Here is a 19,401-nt window from a genome sequence, read left to right as displayed (position 1 = left end):
TCAGGGGCATGGTGAGTGAATTTGGAAGGACTTCTTGTAGCATATTTTATAAGAAAAGAATTAAATCTGTACTATGTAGAAGTCTCTACCACAAGACTCTTTCTCTGGTTGACTGCAGTGCAGCCATTATATGAAGCTTAGCCATTAAGTCCTCACTTCATGTGGCTTCAGGTCTTCCATGTCTTACATTATTCAGCAACGCTCTCAAGGAAGCATTGAATATTTTCTGAGGTCATTTGTCTGACTTGGAAGGGCCAGTTGAACTGAACTGTTAAGAAGATTGAGTCAAGCAGGAAGACGTTTTCAGAAAGGAAAGACAAGAGTGGAAAGCCTTAGAAAATAGTCCCTAGTTCCTGATAGGGCATTGCCAGAAAGAGGGGAAGAATCATTCTGGAAAATTAATGACATTGAAATGAACAGTCTTTTTGAGAACCCTAAAGTGAGGGGTAGAAAATTACTTGCAGTAGATGGAAGGCTTATTTATTATCCTCCACACCTCTTCTTGTGAATAATGTCATCTTTCAACTCTTTCCATGTGTGTTATTCACTCTATGGATTAGCTGCTGACAATTTAGAATGCCCTAACTCCAGCATTCTGAGTCTCATCACCCCATGATTCTCATTAGCAAATGTACTAATTTTATTACTAATCCAAGCAAAATCCCAAAAGGAAAAGCTGCAGCAAAGAAAAAAATATGTCTAAATATTGCACATCCCGCAGCTAGATATGAATGAATTGAGATAATTCCTTCTTTTACAATTTTTGTTACTCTCCTTCAATACCATGAAAAATCAAGGGTCGTTTGCTATACAGGATGGGCCTTATCAGATAAAGAAGAAAGCGTTGAATTGCATTGCAAATAGCTGAAGCTTTGATTAATGCAATGATCTTTGATGCAAACAAGCTATGCTATCCCATAAGCCTCTGAAGCACTTTGAATGATTCCCAATTATTACAACTGCTTGCTGGGAGACTCTATTTTCTCTCTTGCACACGCAGCAAAGCAAGTCTTTCCAGGTGTCACTGGGAAAGAATAATAGATTTACCTTGTGTTTTGGTGAGAGACCTGAGTAACATGTCTGAGAAAGCAGATTATACAAGAGTGAGCCTCTGGGTCCCACCTTGTGAGGCAGGCATGTAGAATTTGATGTTTTTCTTTCCTGTGGAGGCAGGATGGAGACATACAGCATTTCTTTCTCTGTTCCATTAGTGAAGTGTGCTACTAGTATGACTCCAGGATCAGTTGGAGATCCCTGACATTCTAAAATAATTTATTCACATAAAGGAATAACTTTATGGCTTCTCTTTGGCATATCCAAATTTCCAGCATACTTCTCTTGCACTTTGGGGCCATTATTAAATAAATAAGGGTTACTTGAACACAAGCACCATGATGCCCAATAGTCAATCTGCTAACCAAGATAGCTACTAAGTTACTAAAGACAGGTACAGTACACAATGTGGATACACTGGATGAAAGTTTGATTCACATCCCAGGTGGGATGAAGTAGGATGATGTGAGATTTCATCACACTACTAAGAATGGCACACAATTTAAAACTTAAGAATTATTTATTTCCAGAATTTTCCATTTAATATTTTCCGACCACAGGTAACCAAAACTATGGAAAGTGAAATTGCAGATAAGGGATGCTTAGTAGAATGTATACAACCTTTGACAGGGTTCCTCCTAGTTTTGACCAATAAATCTTCATGCAGTTCCCTGAGCTGATGCTCACTGCTTCTCTCACCACCCACCCTCATTACACATCCTTGTTGTGATAAGGCAAATCCCTTTACTTTCAGAGCCTGGCTTATACTTGAGTCGGTTTTCATGCTTCCTGTTCCTTCACACTAAATGATACATAACTAAAACACTGAATATGAAAAACGTCCATCTAGAATCTGCATCTCAAGGCTTTAGCACCTCCTGGAAATTTCATTTTTTTTAAATGCCACATAGTTCTATTTTCCTATATCCCAAATGAAAAATTGCCTTACTGTAAAGCTAGCATGCCTTGATCCACAGTCTAAATTTATACTGTCATCTCAGCCTCCTCCATATCTGTCCTACCCTAGTGGGATGGTAGAGTGCAGATCCTATCCTTTCTGGGTCCAGCTCCTGCTGGGTCTTAGTGCATAAATGGTTTTGTGACATGGGGATTTCAATCCTCAATATGTCAGGATATATTGTTTAAATAACCAAGATTCACTAGTCATGTTATTATTGGTTTGTATAACCTTGAGATTTTGATAATTATAAACCAAATTCTGCAAAACAGTCAAACTATATAATTGAGCCCAACCTCAGATACTCTTATGTCAATGAGGACATACTAAAATTAGGCTTCAGACCGGAGTCTGAATATTTAAAGAGTAATTTCAAGAATCAAAATAATACATGTACATAGTATGAAATGTCAAATGATACTAAAATGTGCATTACCAAAATAGTAACACTTCCTAGCCTCTCTTTTCTACTCTATAAAATGGGGATTACACTGTTGACAAAAAAAAGAAGAAAAACAAACAACAAAAAAGAAAGCATCCAGCCTAAGAGAAAGCTTGTAAGAGTTTATTTGAGCCAAACTGATGACAATTGCCAGGAAGCAATATCTCAACGGATTCAGAAAATTCTCTGGAAAGTGGTTGTTTTGCAAATTATTTTATACATTAGAGTCAAAGGAGGAGTGTTACATGAAATCCATTGTTTGTATATTAAGGGGGTGGGAGAAAGCAAAGCAGGGAAATCTCTGGGATTGGATAAAAAGTAAAATGGAGAGACACACACTTCTTTTACATTTGTGGATACAGGACAGTTAATAGCATTTTACAACACATAGAGATGGTATTCGGGAAACAAGACAACAATGAGGGATTGTGTAGTTTCCAGCTCTGGTGTGGTGAGTTGTGCCCTCTGGGGGGTCCAGAAGAAGGGGATTACTCTGAGATTCCAAGGGCATGTTATTTTATATTGAAAAAAATACAATGGGCAGGCTCACTTAAGGTAAAGATTAACCTTTGTCAAGGAAGCTACAGGCCACGGATGTGACTACCAACCATGATCCACTTTCAGTTAGGAATTTTTGTGTTCAGACCATCTTATGTTGTTATTTCCAGTTTCTTGAGCTTGTCAGGTTTAACCTGTGGCCCCTTTGCCATCCTCAACACCTACCTCATAGGGCTGTTGAGCCAAGGTATACTAGCATAGTACTTGGCCTTTCTAATAAGTATTAAATGATATCTACCTATCTATTATCATTTGCTAAACTATGCACCCTAGCAAAGAGTGGAGTGCAAGACAGTTTGTTGCCATATTTAGCAGGGATCTGCACAATTTCCATTCGTCCCTCAGTAAACTGGAATAAAAACCCTCAACGTGCTGAGAAATGAACTAACATGTTCCTTTAACAAAATGGAGAAAACATAATTAAAAGACAAAATTTTTCCACTCTGTCTTCCCTTCTTATGTGTCCTAAATAACCCTATTGGCAAATATAAACTCATTGAGTATAAGGCAAATAATAGTATGATTTGACCACTGGAGAGAGGTTTACCTAGCAAAGAATCATTCTAAATATAAAGATAGAAAACTTCCCTTTCACTTTTTGATTAATATTCTCTTGCTTAACAGACACCAAATGTTAGAAGACTGGGGAAGTCATCTGCTTTTGCAATTTGATCGTACCTTCAGATTATCAGGTGATAAATTTGTTATAAGGAATGACAAAATTGTAATTCTTCCCACCCACACACATGTATAAAACCAATTTCCCTGTTCAGGTTCCTGAGAAATAAACATGCCAACAGAGAAAAGCTATTTATCATGGCTGTCATAATTAGGTCAAATTGGGGAAGTCAGATCACTTTCACAAATGAAAAACTTCAAGTTCCAACTCACCAGCACCATTTTGCAGGACACATCTAACAACCTCCAATCATTTATCACTATTCCCAAATGCCAGGATCATCAGAGGCAAGGCAGGTGTTCCTTATTCCAGTTCACTAACCTAAAATTATTGCCATAATTTTACCAGTATGAAAATACTGCTTTGCTTCTGATATAAGCACATTTTCAAAGGAGGTTTGTTTGTTCATTTGTTTTTGTTTTTTCCAGTTTTTTTCCTAAGTTCAGGGAGTACAGTTCACAAAAATTATTAAGATATGTTTTTCTCAATGACTATTGACTTTATGTAAGTCAGCTGCTAACTTTAGCCAGGCTATGCACATTTGGGAAACAGACATCAGTGAAGCATGGCCCAGTTTGGCCCCCTGTACTCAGAAAGCCTCAAGGATGCCCTGCCCCCATCCAGGTGGGCTTCACCACCTCCTTTCCCCTCTTCACCCCCTCCTTGGTTGAACTCAGAATGCCTCTGTGATGCCCTGTCCTGGTTCCAGCTCCTAGTCCTAGAAGATCACCTTGTAGATGCTTGCTAATTACAAACTCTATGGCTTATGGCTTAGCATTTTCCCAGGTTACCCCCCCACACACACACACACTGTTCCTGGACCCCTGGCACCACAAGAGATATGATGACAGACGGGGACATAATGAAAGGAGAACAGACCTCCAGGACATCATGCAGCCTCCGTTAGAGTGCCCTGATTTTCCTTTAAATACCCCCAGCCAGTCTGAGAATGTTAGGCAATTTATGGAGGTGTTAACCTGCTGCCTTCTCAGACCACCAGTGTTCTGATAATACTGGTGCAAAAGTAATTGCTGTTTCTGCAATTATTTTTAAAGTTTTAAACCACAATTACTTTTGCACCAACCTAATAAAAGCTTATTCTTTGACCCAACTCCTGTGTCGATCTATATTAGCTGAGGGGCACAAGCAGTAGGAGCCCCAGACTCACTTGGCCTCTGGTTAAATCAGTAGACAAGGGGATCAAAGAAACCTCAGGTGTTTCCTATTCTACTTACTGCCAGCATAGTGGAAGAAAACAATGCATGGCTAGAGCAATTGTCTGCCAAACCACTGGCTAACAGGCTTTGTGCACTGTCTGGACTTAGAGACAAAAGATAAACCTGAAAGTTCTGCTTAAAAATCGTAAAGATCATGCTAAATACACAACCACTTCAATTAACAGGAAGCATCGGGGACTCTTATGTGGTGAGAAAGGATGTGATTGTGATGGAGAAACTGACCTAAAACAGTTCCCTGCCACGTGGAACTGAGCTAAAATGGTGGCCAGAGCTGAGAGAGAGGTCCCCAGCCTAAACCCCAGCCCACTTCCACATAATCCCCTCCAGGCCACACCCTGAGTCAATCACCAGACGACACCTACCCCTTTCCAGATTCAAGGAAGTCCCCAACCCATAAAAACTTGCTCAAAACCTTGCTAGGGGCTCAGTAATTTGGGAAAGATCCCGCTGAGCCCGCCGGCATAATAAAGCTGACCTTCCTAACTCTCTGAGTGCCGCTTGGGTTCTTTCCGGTCCTGGTATCTGTAACATTCGTTGAAGGAATTGTATTTAATATGATGCTATCATAAACTGAGAAATCCCATTCGTTTCACCTCTTAGGATTGAAAATCTTATTAAAATGATGCCTACTTTCATCATAATAAGTATAGTTTAGTGACTTTTATGGATTACATGTAAAAAGGCAGGAAAAGAGCAGTGGACTTGGCATCAGGCAACTTGACACAAGCAAGCTGGGTTCAGTTTTTCTGGACTGTGATTACTTCTTTTGTAAAGATAAATACTACTGCCATAAGAAACCAGGAAGACTATGTATATGAGGTAAGTACTACTTGTTTCATATTACAGAAGAAGAGAGTAAAACTCAGAAACAATGAGTGACTTTAAGATATGATGGGTGACAGCCTGGTTTACACAGATAATACATATCAGAACCAGACTGTGAACTCAGACATAGCTCACACACCAGTGTTCATTCTCCTATGATACATTGATCACCTATTTTACAAGGATTAAAATCCAATCAAATACATTTAATGGTTCAATGACAAAAGAATACCATCTCCTATGTAATGCAACACCACCACAGATACCTTACAGTCATTGTACTTAATTTATTGTATTGTAATTGTCTATTTGAATGTCAGTATCCTCATTGAATTGTGAGCTCCGGAAGGACAAGGCCCAGTATATTAGGGATCTTTCTATCCCCAGAACCTAGCCCAGTGTTCAGTTATGGAGTAAACACTTTGTTAATGCTCGTTTCAAGAAAAGGAGTAAGGACTGAAGGGAGGAATAGGTGATTCAGATGACACTTTGGACTCCTGCCTCACTGTTACTTCTTTTGTACAATACCAGAAGTAATTCTGACTCTTTGAACTTTCTGGGGGTTTGAGTTCTGGATAAATGGGAGTTTACAAGGATATCTAACTAATCTGAACTTCTTGAATGCTTTAGTGATAAAGCAATCAGCCCAGCCAACTCTGACTATGCATCAGCTAATCAATAGGAAACTTCAGGCTACACCAAGATTTTCTAACAGTTGTCAAGGCTGACTAATCAGTGATTGTTCAAAAATCACCCAGAAAAGAAAACCTTTGTCTTCTGGGAATTTGCTATGAGAAAAAACCTTGGGTAGAAATTGGATTGTTCAATTCTCAAATGATCTAATTATTATTAAGAAGACTATGTAAAATGAGGAAGCAGGGAAGGGGAAGAGGGGAACACAGGGACTTAATTATTCTCATCATTTCATGCTTATAAACAGATATAAAAATATATCAGACCCCTGATTTCCTAGATTCTCTTAGTGGACTTCAGGTGAGGAGTAGGGAAGGGAGAGATGGTTAGGAACTTAGAATAGGAAGACAACAGAGGTAAGAGTGGTGTGTGCCACCGAGCACTTAAGAAAAAGTTACCCAGCAGCTTTCTTCTTTTTAAAATATCCCCTCAAAGGATTAATGAATTCGAATCACTGTGCACTGCTACCCCCTAAACACACACACAGACTTACAGGTCTTAGCCCTTCCTGTACCACATGCTGTTTTCACACTCTTAGAGCTCAGTCCATTTGGTAGTGTTATGGTAAAGGGTCTGTCATTTTCTTCCATCATAAACAGTGTTTACCCTAGATTTACCAGTTTAACTGTTTTAAATCCCATAAGACTCAAGCTTGGCACCAAACATCAGAGGACAGATGATTTTTAAATGTGGTTTTTCAAAAAAAACCCAATATAAAAATATGTTAAAATATTGTTAATTTATAGGTGAGAGAACACCTGTCCTTACTTCTGAATCAGAGATGTATTTAAACCTTTCATTTAAAGATGTCTGTTTTAAAAATAATATTAGGGAATTTTTTTATTTTATTTTTTTGAGGAAGCAAGAGTTCTCGGTGATGCCTAGCCACAATTTGTCATGCAGTGGGGCATGAAGGACATTGGTAAGGGGAAACATGGTGAGATTTGAGCAGATATTTTAAGATTTGATTCTTGATACTTTAGAGGCGATTTTTCTTTCCTCATGACTCAGGGGAGATTATAGGTGAGCTTCACTCTTTCCAAAATGATGAATTCAATGTTCATCCTCATGGGATAGATTTAGATGCCCATTAAATGACTCTAGTTGCAAATGATTTGAGGATTCCATCTGTTTTGCCTGGAATAAGTGTACCTGTCCCAAACAGCATGCTAAGAAGTATGATTATGCATAAGCTGCAATGCATAAATAATGTTTTCAATCATTTTGTGAAACAACTTTTATGCCCAAAGTCTTGAGCGTGGTTAAATGAGGGAGGACAACTATTTTTAAAGCATCCATTTTGTGTCCATATGTTATGGGACTTGCATATGTTGTCTTACTCAGTCTTCACACAAAAAAATGAGTTAGGCATTGCACCAATTTCCAGTTGAAGAAATAAAGGCATTAGAGTTTGGGCCCAATAAGTTCACACCCTCGAGTTGTCTTCTAAGTTGGGCTATGCAAAATGTATGACTACGGACCTACAGAGAGACACTGTTTAAATCAGTAGTCTGCACAGAAAAATTGGTAAAGCCAGTTAGTCCTTTCTTTCTCTCATCCCCCTCCCGGTGTGTGTGTGTGTGTGTGTGTGTGTGTGTGTGTGTGTGTGTGTGTCTCGAGGGTAAGGGGACTGACATACCAACTTAGATTCTCCTCTGGATGATGGAGCTTGGGAGCTAATAAGCTATTCACCACCTGTGGTAGACTAATTCAGATTCATTCATTCACACTGTCTTCTTTTTCTCCCTCCCTAGGAGTTCCTTTAATGGGGGTGAGGGGGTGAGAAGGAAAGAAAAAACACCACCTGAACGGGTCTTTCCAAATCACTAATGTACCCTGTGTTTTCCACAGCAGGTTACAGGATATCTGATTGTTTTGTCAAAAAAATTCACCCTTATCCCCCTTCACCATTAAGACTCACTTCAATCACCCTTATCCCTATTTCTGCAGCCTGTCAATGCTCTCATGGCTTTTGCTCTTCAATCAAGAGAAAAAAAATCTGACCTTAGAATGTGCTAAAATATGCCCACTATCCAGGGGACAGGTAATAATAACTCAGTATACTGGCAATGGCAGCCCGACCCAGAACAGTGCATCTGACTCCTGTGTCTTGGAAGGCTGAAGAACTACCAAATGGACTCACTGCTTTTCCTCAGGTCTGTTTCCACAAATGGGAGGTGCTGCAAGCATACTCTGGCACAGGCTGCCACAGATATATGCATTTATTTGGTACTTTTCCAGTTCTTTGTAGTTGTGTTTAGTCTATTGCTCAGAATAATATTGCTCCTTTTCCCTTGGCAGTCTCATTCTGAGCAAGTTTAAATACAGTTAAATCCATCCCTTAAAAAATGTCTCATCCCATAGAAACCAGAACAACAGCTCAGTGCAGCCAGCCTCCCTTGAAATTCTTAAGACTTTGATGCTGCTTCATTAGCATGCTGGCCCCCAACCCCCATGCAAAGGCTGTGTGGTGACAGTAAGATTTACTGAAATAAGGCCCCATTGTTTTCACAAAGTCGGAACATCCTGCTTATAGCTTTAAAGTTGCTATCAATAGCTAACTCCCCCAAATCACATAACCTTTTGAGGAGACAAAGCTGATTTTTATTGCTTCTCACAATAAGGATGAACACCACCTCTGCAAAGCCTCAGTAATGTCTCAGATGGTGTGAAAGAAAGGTCAGAATTTATTGAGAATTGGAAGTTTGACTTAAGGTGGGTCTTTCAATGTGGGAACTTGATTAGGAGTGGGTAAGCATTATGATACAACAATCAATGATACAACAAATCGCTGGAAACAGTGAATTGAGTATTTTAAGATGAGGGATTACAAGAATCTTTTTGTCTTTTTCCCTGTAGATTCGATGGATATTTTGGGAAGTTCTTGGAGTAAACCAGGGAATGAGCAGAACATTCCCAGTGTAATAAGGAAATGTTAATGAAGATAGAGGAATAAAAAAGCCATTTTTAGTAACTTCAGAAAGACTATAGAAACTTACTTTCCTATTTGCTTTGCATTTTGTATAATTATTATTATCTTTCCTTTAGATACCTCAAACATTTTGTTGTTTTGTTTTGTTTAAAGCCAGCCTACCTCAGTTATGGTGAGAGGTAAAGAATAGGAATGAGGAGCCATGTTTGGGGTATAATGTTATTGCCCAAGCAGCTCACCTCTGGACCCTGACCATGGCATTGATTATAATTATCAAAAGGAGGAGTAAGCACACCCTCCATGAAGGGGAAACAGGGTGTCGGCCCTGTTTTTTACTGGTCATCTATCTGGAGTTTCCTAGATAGCCAGAGCAGTCTGTTTTATTTTAACAAGTACGAGTCTATTCTCTTAACAGTGTGTTTTGGTTTTGTGGATGGAAAAGGGGCCACATATTAAACCTGACAAGCTCAGGAGACTAAAAATAACCACATAAGATGGCATGATCATAAAAAAAATTCATAATGAAGTAGGCCATGGCGCGAAGTCACATCTTCAGCTTCCTTCACAAAGTTAATCTGTGCCTTTAAGAGGGCTTGTCTATTATCTTTATGCACCTAAAACGACATCCTTGGAATGTCAGTAATCCCTTTTTCTGTGTCAAGCAGGAAAGTACAGAATCCTTCATTATTATTCTTGTCCCTTGATTAGCATCTCTATGAGAACTATTAACTACCCTGTACTAAAGGAAGTACCTCTCTCTCCAATTTACTTTTATCCAATCCCAGAGAATTCCCCTCTTTGCTTTCTCCTACCTCCTATCTATCACCAATGGATTTCATGTAACCCTCCACCTTTGATTCCATGTATTAAATAAGCTGCAAACCTCCATTTCATGGAGCATTTTCTCAATCCATTGAGATTTTGCTTCCGGGCAATTGTCAGTTTGGCTCAAATAAACTCTTACAAGCTTTCTCTTAGGCTGGATGTTTTTTTGTCGACATTTGCTAAATACCAATCATGTTCTGATGTTAGTAAAACCCTTAAACCCTGTGCATTGTTTGCACATTTTATTTATCCATTCATCTGTTGGTATACAATGAGGTTGTTTCCATGTCTTGGCTATTGTAAATAATGCTGCAATGAACATGGGGGTGCAGATAGCTCTTTGAGATAGTGATTTTTGTTTCTTTTGGATAAATATCCAGAAGGGGAATTGCTGGATCATGTGGTTGTTATTTTTTAGTTTTCGAGGAACCTCCATAATGTTTTTTCTAGTGGCTGCACCAATTTATATACCCACCAGCAGTGCACAAGGGTTCCCTTTTTTTCCATATCCTTTCCAACACTTGCTATTTCTTGTCCTTTTGATGATTGTCATTCTAACACATGAAGTGATATCTTACTGTGATTCTGATTTGCATTTCCCTGATGATTAATGATGTTGAAAATCTTTGTATGTACCTGTTGACCATTTGAATATCTTCTTTGCGAAAAAGTGTATTCAGGTTCTCTGCCCATTTTTTAATCAAATTGTTTCTCTATTGAGTTATATGAGTTCTTTATACATTTTGGATATTAACCCCTTATCAGACATATGATTTGCAAATATTTTCTCCTATTGCTTTGGCTACCTTCTCGTTTTCTTGATGGTTTCCTTTGCTGTGCAGAAGATTTTTAGTTTGATATAATCCCACTTCTTTATTTTTACTTTTGTTTCATTTGCTTTTGGTGTCAAATCCAAAAACTCATTGCCAACACCAATGTCATGGAACTTACCCCTTATGGCTTCTTCTAGGAATTTTGTGGTTTTAGGTCTTACGTTTAAGTCTTTAATCCATTTTGAGTTTATTTTTGTACACAGTGTAAAACAGTGGTCCAGTTTCACTCTTTTACATATGCCTGTACAGTTTTTCCAAACTATTTATTGAAGAGACTGTCCCTTTCCATTCTATATTCCTGTCTCCTTTGTCATAAATTGATTTCCTGTATATGCATAGGTTTATTTCTTGACTCTTTATTATCTTCCATTGATCTATGTCTCTGCTTTTATGACAGTACCATACTGGTTTGATTACTATAGCTTTGTAATAGAATTTGAAATAAGGAAGGGTGAAGCCTCCAGCTTTGTTTTTCTTTCTCAAGACTGTTTGGCTATTTGGGGTCATTTGTGGTTCCATACAACTTTTAGGATGCTTTGTTTTATTTCTGTGAAGAATGCCATTGAAATGTTGATAGAGATTGCATTGAATCTATAGATTGTTTTGGATAGTATACACATTTTAAGAATATTAATTTTTCCAATCCATCAGCACAAAATTACTGAGCATTTATTTGTGTCTTCTTCAATATATTTTATTAGTGTCTTATAATTTTAAATGCACAGGTATTTCACCTTCTTGATTAAAATTATCCCTCAGCATATGAGGTCTGATAATTAAGTTCACAAACTTGTTGCACAAATGTTGCTATCCTTTTCTGATACCAGAGGGATTATTCACTATGAATTTGTACCAACTGGACAAACAGTTAACCAAGTTTACTATTTGGAAGTGCTGAAAAGGCTGCGTGAAAAAGTTAGATGAAAACGGCCTGAACTTTTCACCAACATTCATGGCTCTTGCATCACGACAATGCACCAGCTCACACAGCACTGTCTGTGAGGGAGTTTTTAGCCAGTGAACAAGTAACTGTATTGGAACACCCTCCCTACTCACCTGATCTGGCCTCCAATAACTTCTTTCTTTACCTGAAGATAAAGGAAATATTGAAAGGAAGACATTTTGATAACATTCAGGACATCAAGTGTAATGCAACCACAGCTCTGATGACCATTCCAGAAAAAGAGTTCCAAAATTTGTTTGAAGAGTGGAGTAGGCACTGGCATTGGTGCATAGCTTCCCAAGGGGAGTACTTCGAAGGTGACCATAGTGATATTCAGCAATGAGGTCTGTAGCACTTTTTTTATGATGAGATCACAAACTTAATTGGCAGACCTGGTATTATTCCTTTTATTTTTTTTAATTTATTGGGGTGGCAATTGTTAGTAAAGTTACATAGATTTCAGGTGTACAATTCTGTATTACATCATCTATAAATCCCATTGTGTGTTCACCTATTATTCCTTTTGAAGCAATTTTAAGTGGGATTGTTTTCTTAATTTCTATTTCTGATAGTTTCTTATTAGTATGTAGAAACACAACTAACTTTTTGTATGCTGGTTTTGTATTTTGAACTTTACTGAATTTATTAGTTCTAACAGTTTTTTTGTGGAGTTTTTAGGGTTTTCTATTTATAAAGTCATTTCATCTGCACAGAGACCATTTTAATACTTTTTTTTTTTTCTGAGTTGGATGTCTTTTTAAAATTTTTCTTGCCTAACTGCTCTGGCAAAAATTTCCAGTACTATGTTAAATAAAAATGGTGATAGTCAGCATTGTTGTATTGTCCCTGATCTTAGAGAAAAAGCTTTCAGCTTTTCACTATTGAGTATAATGTGATTTGTGATCTTGTCATATTTGGCCTTTATTATGTTGAGGTACCTTGTCTCTATACTCACTTTGTTGAGAGTTTTTGCCATGAATGGATGTTGAACTTTGTCAAATGGTTTTTCTGCATCTTTTGAGATGATCATATTATTGAATTTCTTGATAATTTTTGCAACTATTTTCACGAGTCATATTAGTGTGTATTTTTTTGTTTGTTTGTTTGTCTTTGCCTGCTTTTGGTGTCAAGGTAATGCTGACCTCATAGACTGAGTTTAGAAGCATTATTCCTTCCTCTTCAATTTTTGAATATGTTTTAAAAGGATAGGTATTAATTCTTTATGTTTGTTAGAATTGGCATGCAAAGTTGTCTTGTCCTGAACTATTGTGTGTTGGGAGTTTTTTTATTACTGATTCAGTTTTCTTAGTAGTAATCAGCCTCTCCAGACGTTTTTGTTTCTTTCTGATTCAGTCTTGGAAGACTGTATGTTTCTAGGAATTTATCCATTTCTTCTAGGTTGTCCAATTTGTTGTCATATAATTGTTTGTGGTATTTTATTATGATCCTTTGTATTTTTGTGGTGTTAGTTATAACTTCTCCTCTTTGATTTCTGATTTTATTTATTTGAGCCCTCTCTTTTTTTCTTGATGAGTCTGGCTAAAGGATTATCAGTTTTGTTTATATTTTAAAACAACCACCTCTTAGTTTCATTTATCTCTTCTATTATTTATAATCTCTGTTTCATTTATTTCCACTCTGATCTTTTTTATTTCTTCCTTGTACTAACTTTAGACTTTGTTTTGTTGTTTTTTTCTTTTTCTTTTTGTAGTTCCTTTAGACGTAAGGTTACATTGTTTATTTGAGATTTTTCTCCTTTTATATGGTAGACAGGTATCACTTTAACTTCCTTCTTAGAACTTCTTTTGCTGTGTCCCATAGATTTTAGAAAGTTCTTTCTATTTTTATTTGTATTGAGGTATCAAAATTATTTTTTCTTTGACTTTGATTGTTTAGTAGAATGTTGTTTAGCCTCCATGTGTTTGTGTTTTTTCCAATTTCCTCCTTGTAGTTGATTTCTAGTTTCATATCATTGTGTTCAGAAAAGATACTTGACATTATTTACATCTTCTTAAATTTTTGAGAGTTGTTTTGGAGTCTAACATATGATTTATCTTGGAAAATGCTCCATGTGCATTTGATAAGAATGTGTACTCTGCTGTTTGGGGATGGAATGTATATATATATATATATATATATATATATATATATATATATATACTGCATCTATAAGGCCTATGTTTTTCCTTGTTGATTTTCTGTCTGGAAAATAGTCTTTCATCTAACCATTGATGAAAGTGGGGTGTTAAAGTCCCCAACTATCACTGTATAACTTTTCAGTCTTGCACTTTATGTCAATTAGTAATTGCTTTATGTGTTTATGTTCACCTATGATAGGTGTCTAGATGTTTACAGGTTTTATGTCTTCATTTTGTATTGATCCCTTCATCACAATGAAATGTCCTTCTTTGTCTCTCTTTGAATTCTTTGTTTTAAAGTATATTTGTCTAATGTAAGTATTGCAAACGCAGTTTTATTTTCATTTTCATTTGTATGAAATACCTTTCTTCATCCCTTCACTTTCAGTTTTAATGTATTTTTAGATTTGAGGTGAGTCTCTTGTAGGGTCTTGTTATTTTTATCCATAAAACCACCCTGTGTCTTTTGATTAGAGTGCTTAGTCCATTTACATTTAAAGTAATTATTGATAGGTATGTACTTATTGCCATTGTGTTAATATTTTTCTGTTGTTTTTGTAATTCTTCTCTGTTCCTTTCTTTTTCTCTTTCTTTCTTCCCATGTTATTTGATGAGTTTCTTTAGTGTAATGTTTAGTTTCCTTTCTCTTTACTTTTTGATTGTAGTTATGAAATTCATATATAATAGCCTATGCATATAACAGTCTATTTTCTGTTGTTGGTCACTTAAGTTAGAATGGCTTCTAAAAGCACTACATTTTGTACTCACCTCCCATGTTTATATTTTTGACATCTTTCTGTGTGTATATTCCTTAATTTATTACTGTATTACATATATTCTTACTACATTTGTCTTTTAACCTTCATAATAGCTTTATAATTGGTTGATTCACTACATTTACTAAATGCCTGCCTTTACCAGTGAGATTTTCCCCCCCTATAGTTTCCTATTTTCAGTTTGGGTCTTTTCTTTTCTACTTAAATAAGTCCCTTTAACATTTCTTATAGTGTCATTTTGGTGGTGATGAACTCCTTTAGCTTCTGCTTGCCTGAGAAACTCTATATTCAATTCTCAATGATAACCTTACTTGGTAGAGAATTCTTGGTTACAGGTTTCCCTTTCATCACTTTGAGTACATCATGCCACTCCCTTCTGGCCAGCAAAGTTTCTGCTGAAAATCCTAGCTGATAATCTTATGTGGGTTCTCTTGTATATAACTAGTTTTTGTTTTTTTCTCTTGCTGCTTTTACTTTTGACATTTTAATTATTATGTGTCATTGTACAGGTCTGTTTGAGTTCATCTTGTTTGGTACTCTCTGTGCTTCCTGAACTTGGATATTTGTTTCCTTCATCAGATTAGGGAAATTTTCAGTCATTGTTGCTCAAATATGTTTTTTATCTCTTTCTCTTCTCTTCTCCTTTGAGACCCCTATCATGTGAAATTAGTACACCTGATATTGTCCCAGAGCTCCCTTATATGCTTGTCATTTGTTTATTTTCTTTTTGCAATTCTGATTGGGTGATTTCTACTACCCTGTCTTCCATATCTCTGATTTGGTCTTCTGCATCTTCTAACCTGTCATTGATTTCCTCTAGTGCATTTTTCATTTCAGTTATTGCATTCTTCAATTCTAATTGGTTCTTTTTTATATGTTCTATCTCTTGTTTTGAAATTCTATCTGTGTTAATCCATACTTCTCAGTTCAGTGAGTATCATTATGATCATTACTTTGAAATTTTATGTGGTAGATTGCTTACCTCCATTTTGTTTAGTTCTTTTTCTGGGGTTTGGTCTTATTCTTTTGTTAAGAACGTATTCCATTTTCTCTTCATTTTGCCTAAATCTCTGTTTCTTTGTATAAGGTAGATCACCTATATCTCATGGTATTGAAAGAATGACATTATATAGGAGGTGTCCTGTGGGGCCCAGTGGTGCAATCCCCACTGGTTACTACATCCAGGTTCTCAATGGGTGTCTCCCATGTTAACTGTGTGTTGTGGCTGTGCTAAAACTGCTGTGGGTGAACTGTTGGGTAGGGCTGACCTCCAGCTCTGTAGTCTGTGAGGGCTGTGTGTGACTGTTGCTGGCATCTCAAACTGTGGGCTTGCCACAAGCATGACTGTTTGTGAGACCCAGATGTGACTGCCACAGGAATGCTGATGAGATGGGATGGATATCTGAGTGGCTGGCTGTAAGGCTTATCTGCAAATACTACATGTGCACTGGTATGTGGGACAGACACCCCACTCAACTGGCAGTGAGGTTCTGACATGACTGCTGCTGATGTAGTGGTGTGCAGTTCAGGCCTTTTTTGTGGTTGGCTAAGAGTTCTGGTCTCCACTGTGGCGAGCTCATTGTTGCCAAGTGAGGCACTAATTTAGAGGGGCTCTGTGGCCATCCAGTGTACCTGGCATAGACCCGTGGCTATCTGGGTCATCCACTGGGTGCTGACAGGTGGGGCACCTCTTTAGAAGAGCTCCAGAGCCACTCATGTCACCTGCCAGTTTTTGACAGGGGCGGGAGGTCAGGACAATGCCTTGGATGTGCCCTGGTCCATCTAGGGTCATCCACTGGGTGCTGAATGGAGGGCCATCTCCTTGAAGGGTCTACAGGGAAATTGGGGTGGCCCACCGCATGCTGGGGGTTGGACATCACCTTGGAAGGGTCCTGGGGCCTCTGCCAGGTGATGAGGTGTGGATGACACATTGGAAATGCTCTGGGACCACCCACCAGTAGTGGCAGGTGTCATGCTGCCTTGGAGTTGCTTTGGTACACACTGACCTGGATAGGCAGGTTTGGATGGGTGGGTCCTTAGGGGAACTGTGGAATGGTAAAAACTGTTAGCAGGTTAAAAGAGCATGTCAGAACTGGTGCCAGCCAGCATGGGGATGGCTAGGTGGAAGGAGAGTAAAACAAAGCAATTCAAGAGAAAATAGCAGCTGCCAGCACCTTCTTCCCCAGGGAAAGTTCCAATAAATACCTGCCTATCTGGCAGAGACTCCAAAATCAGTCATTAAATCTGCTTCATGTATGACCCAGGCAATTTTCAAACTGATGCCTCTGCACTGGGACTCAGAGTTAGTGAATTTATTCATGGCCCCTTTAAAAGGGCCCCTTAAGAAGGCTCAGGTAATTTCCCACAGTCCCTTGGCTCTCCCTGATATAAGTCTCCCTGGCCTCACAACCATGTGTTATGGAGGCTCCTCTTCCTTGTGGAGGTCCTCCAGGCTGGGAAGACCAATGTGTGTCTCAGGCCCCTCGCTCCTCATGAGCCACCTCCATGGCCATGATACCCCTCCCACTTGTGAAATGCTGCAGGGAGAGCGAGGGTCCTGACCAGACTGTGTATCTGCCCCTCCTATTCACCTTAAAGTGGCTGTGGGGACAGAACCCCAGAGAGCAGTTTCCAGGCTCTCGGCCTCAAGTGGAAAGGTGCTGGCTCGGGTAGTAGATGGCCATCAGCTGTGGCTAGTTGGCCTTGAGCCATTGGCCACTAATATAACTGCTGCGGCTGCACTGGGGAGTTGAGGAGAGTCGTTGGTCGGTTGGCAGAAAAGTGTACAGCAGGTCACACGTTGAGTGAATCCAGCCTCCAGTGAGACTATAGTGGTATGACTCCCCTACCTATGGCTCCGTGGGTGTTCCTTTTTGGCCTCACCATATCCTGTGTTCTTGTGTGGGGAGCGGGAGCAGAGACCACGCAGGCCGCCCCACATGACAGTGGTGTTTTCTTCATATCTTAAGTTATGAAGAATCGGTTCTGCTACTCCTCAGGTCACACTCAGAGATAGTTGTTCTATATGTAAATGTACTTTTGGTGTGTCTAAGGAAGGAAGTGAGCCTAGGGTCTTCCTGCTCTGCCATTGTGACTGGAACCTCTGTCTTAAACTGCCTTTTGAATCATCAAAGCAAGATTGCCGAGCTTTCCAGCTTAGCAGTGTGTATATACAATGTTACTTCCTAGAGATATAAATGTAAATTTAAATAGTGTAATTTGTATTTATATTACAATGTGATAAGGGCCATACTATCATTTGGACAAAGAAATTTCAGAGCACTGATTCGTAGTGATACTAAAATTGGACCTGATAATTCCAGGAATGATGCTAAGCAAAGAACAGGGAGAAAGGAGTTCCATGCAGAGGAAATATCATAAACAAAACGATATAAAGATGTATCTAAATAGATGGAATGTCTCAGGAAAAGGACCGGTAATTTGTTGTGGCCAGAGCAGAGTATGCATTGAAAGTTAAAAGAGTGGGAAAAGGAGGGTAATTTGTGAAAAGGGTTTGGATATCCTCCATCCTATTAGCAATAGTGTGTGTGTGTGTGTGTGTTTGTGTATGTGTGTGTGTGTGTGTGTGTGTGTGGTGCAGTGTGTTTTGGGAAGTGGTGATGGTAGAGTGAAGGGAAAACTTTTTGAGTGATAACATTTGACATGAAATCTAGTCCTTGATTTACTGTTTACTCTATGGTCGTGGACAAGTTACTTAATACTGTTAAGCCTCAGTTTTCTAAAACTAAATGGCGAATATAATCCCTGCTTCACTCAGTTGTCAAACATTAAATGAAATTAAATAAAACACAAACACCCTATCTAGTATATAGTAGGTGTATAAAAACAGCAAATGTGCTTTCTAGTCTCCCCTGAACTGATTAAATTTTGCTTAATTTGAATATTCCATTAATCAATCATATTGGATGAGTAGCAATTCACTATATTTGCACAGGCAAACCTATGGACCAAATTCTCCTAAGTTGAGTGATATCTAATTTCTTTCTCTACTCATAGGAGCCCTGCATGTGTACTAACGTGACAGAGTATAAACAGTAATGTATTATCTTAAAATAATATCACAAAGACTAAGGGATGAACCTGATGTACACTTACAATGAACATCATTTCTATGAATATAGATATATGTTTGTCATTTATCCATTTGTGCATTAATTCATCCATTTATCCAATGAACATTAAACAAGTACTTACTATATGCCAGGTACCATGCTAAGTGACAGTAATTCAGAGTTGTCTAAGACGTGACTCTTCTCTTTACAGAGTTCTCTCACAGTCTAATTGCATATAGCCCATGATTCATTTCAGTCTCTTATAAATTTGAGTATTCTCATACACACTGTTTCCTTCTTAGCAAACATACATACTAAACAATATATACACATCAACCATGCATTTTAAGATCCTTTGCAAAATCCATACTGAATGTCTAAATATTCTGTGAGCCCATTATAAGCATCCAGTAATTATTGTTCAGATTTATTCTT

This window comes from Rhinolophus sinicus, chromosome X (genome assembly GCF_036562045.2).
Source record: "Rhinolophus sinicus isolate RSC01 chromosome X, ASM3656204v1, whole genome shotgun sequence".
NCBI lineage: Eukaryota > Metazoa > Chordata > Mammalia > Chiroptera > Rhinolophidae > Rhinolophus > Rhinolophus sinicus.
The sequence above is the reverse complement of the archived record's forward strand: the minus strand, read 5'-3'. Positions refer to the sequence as shown.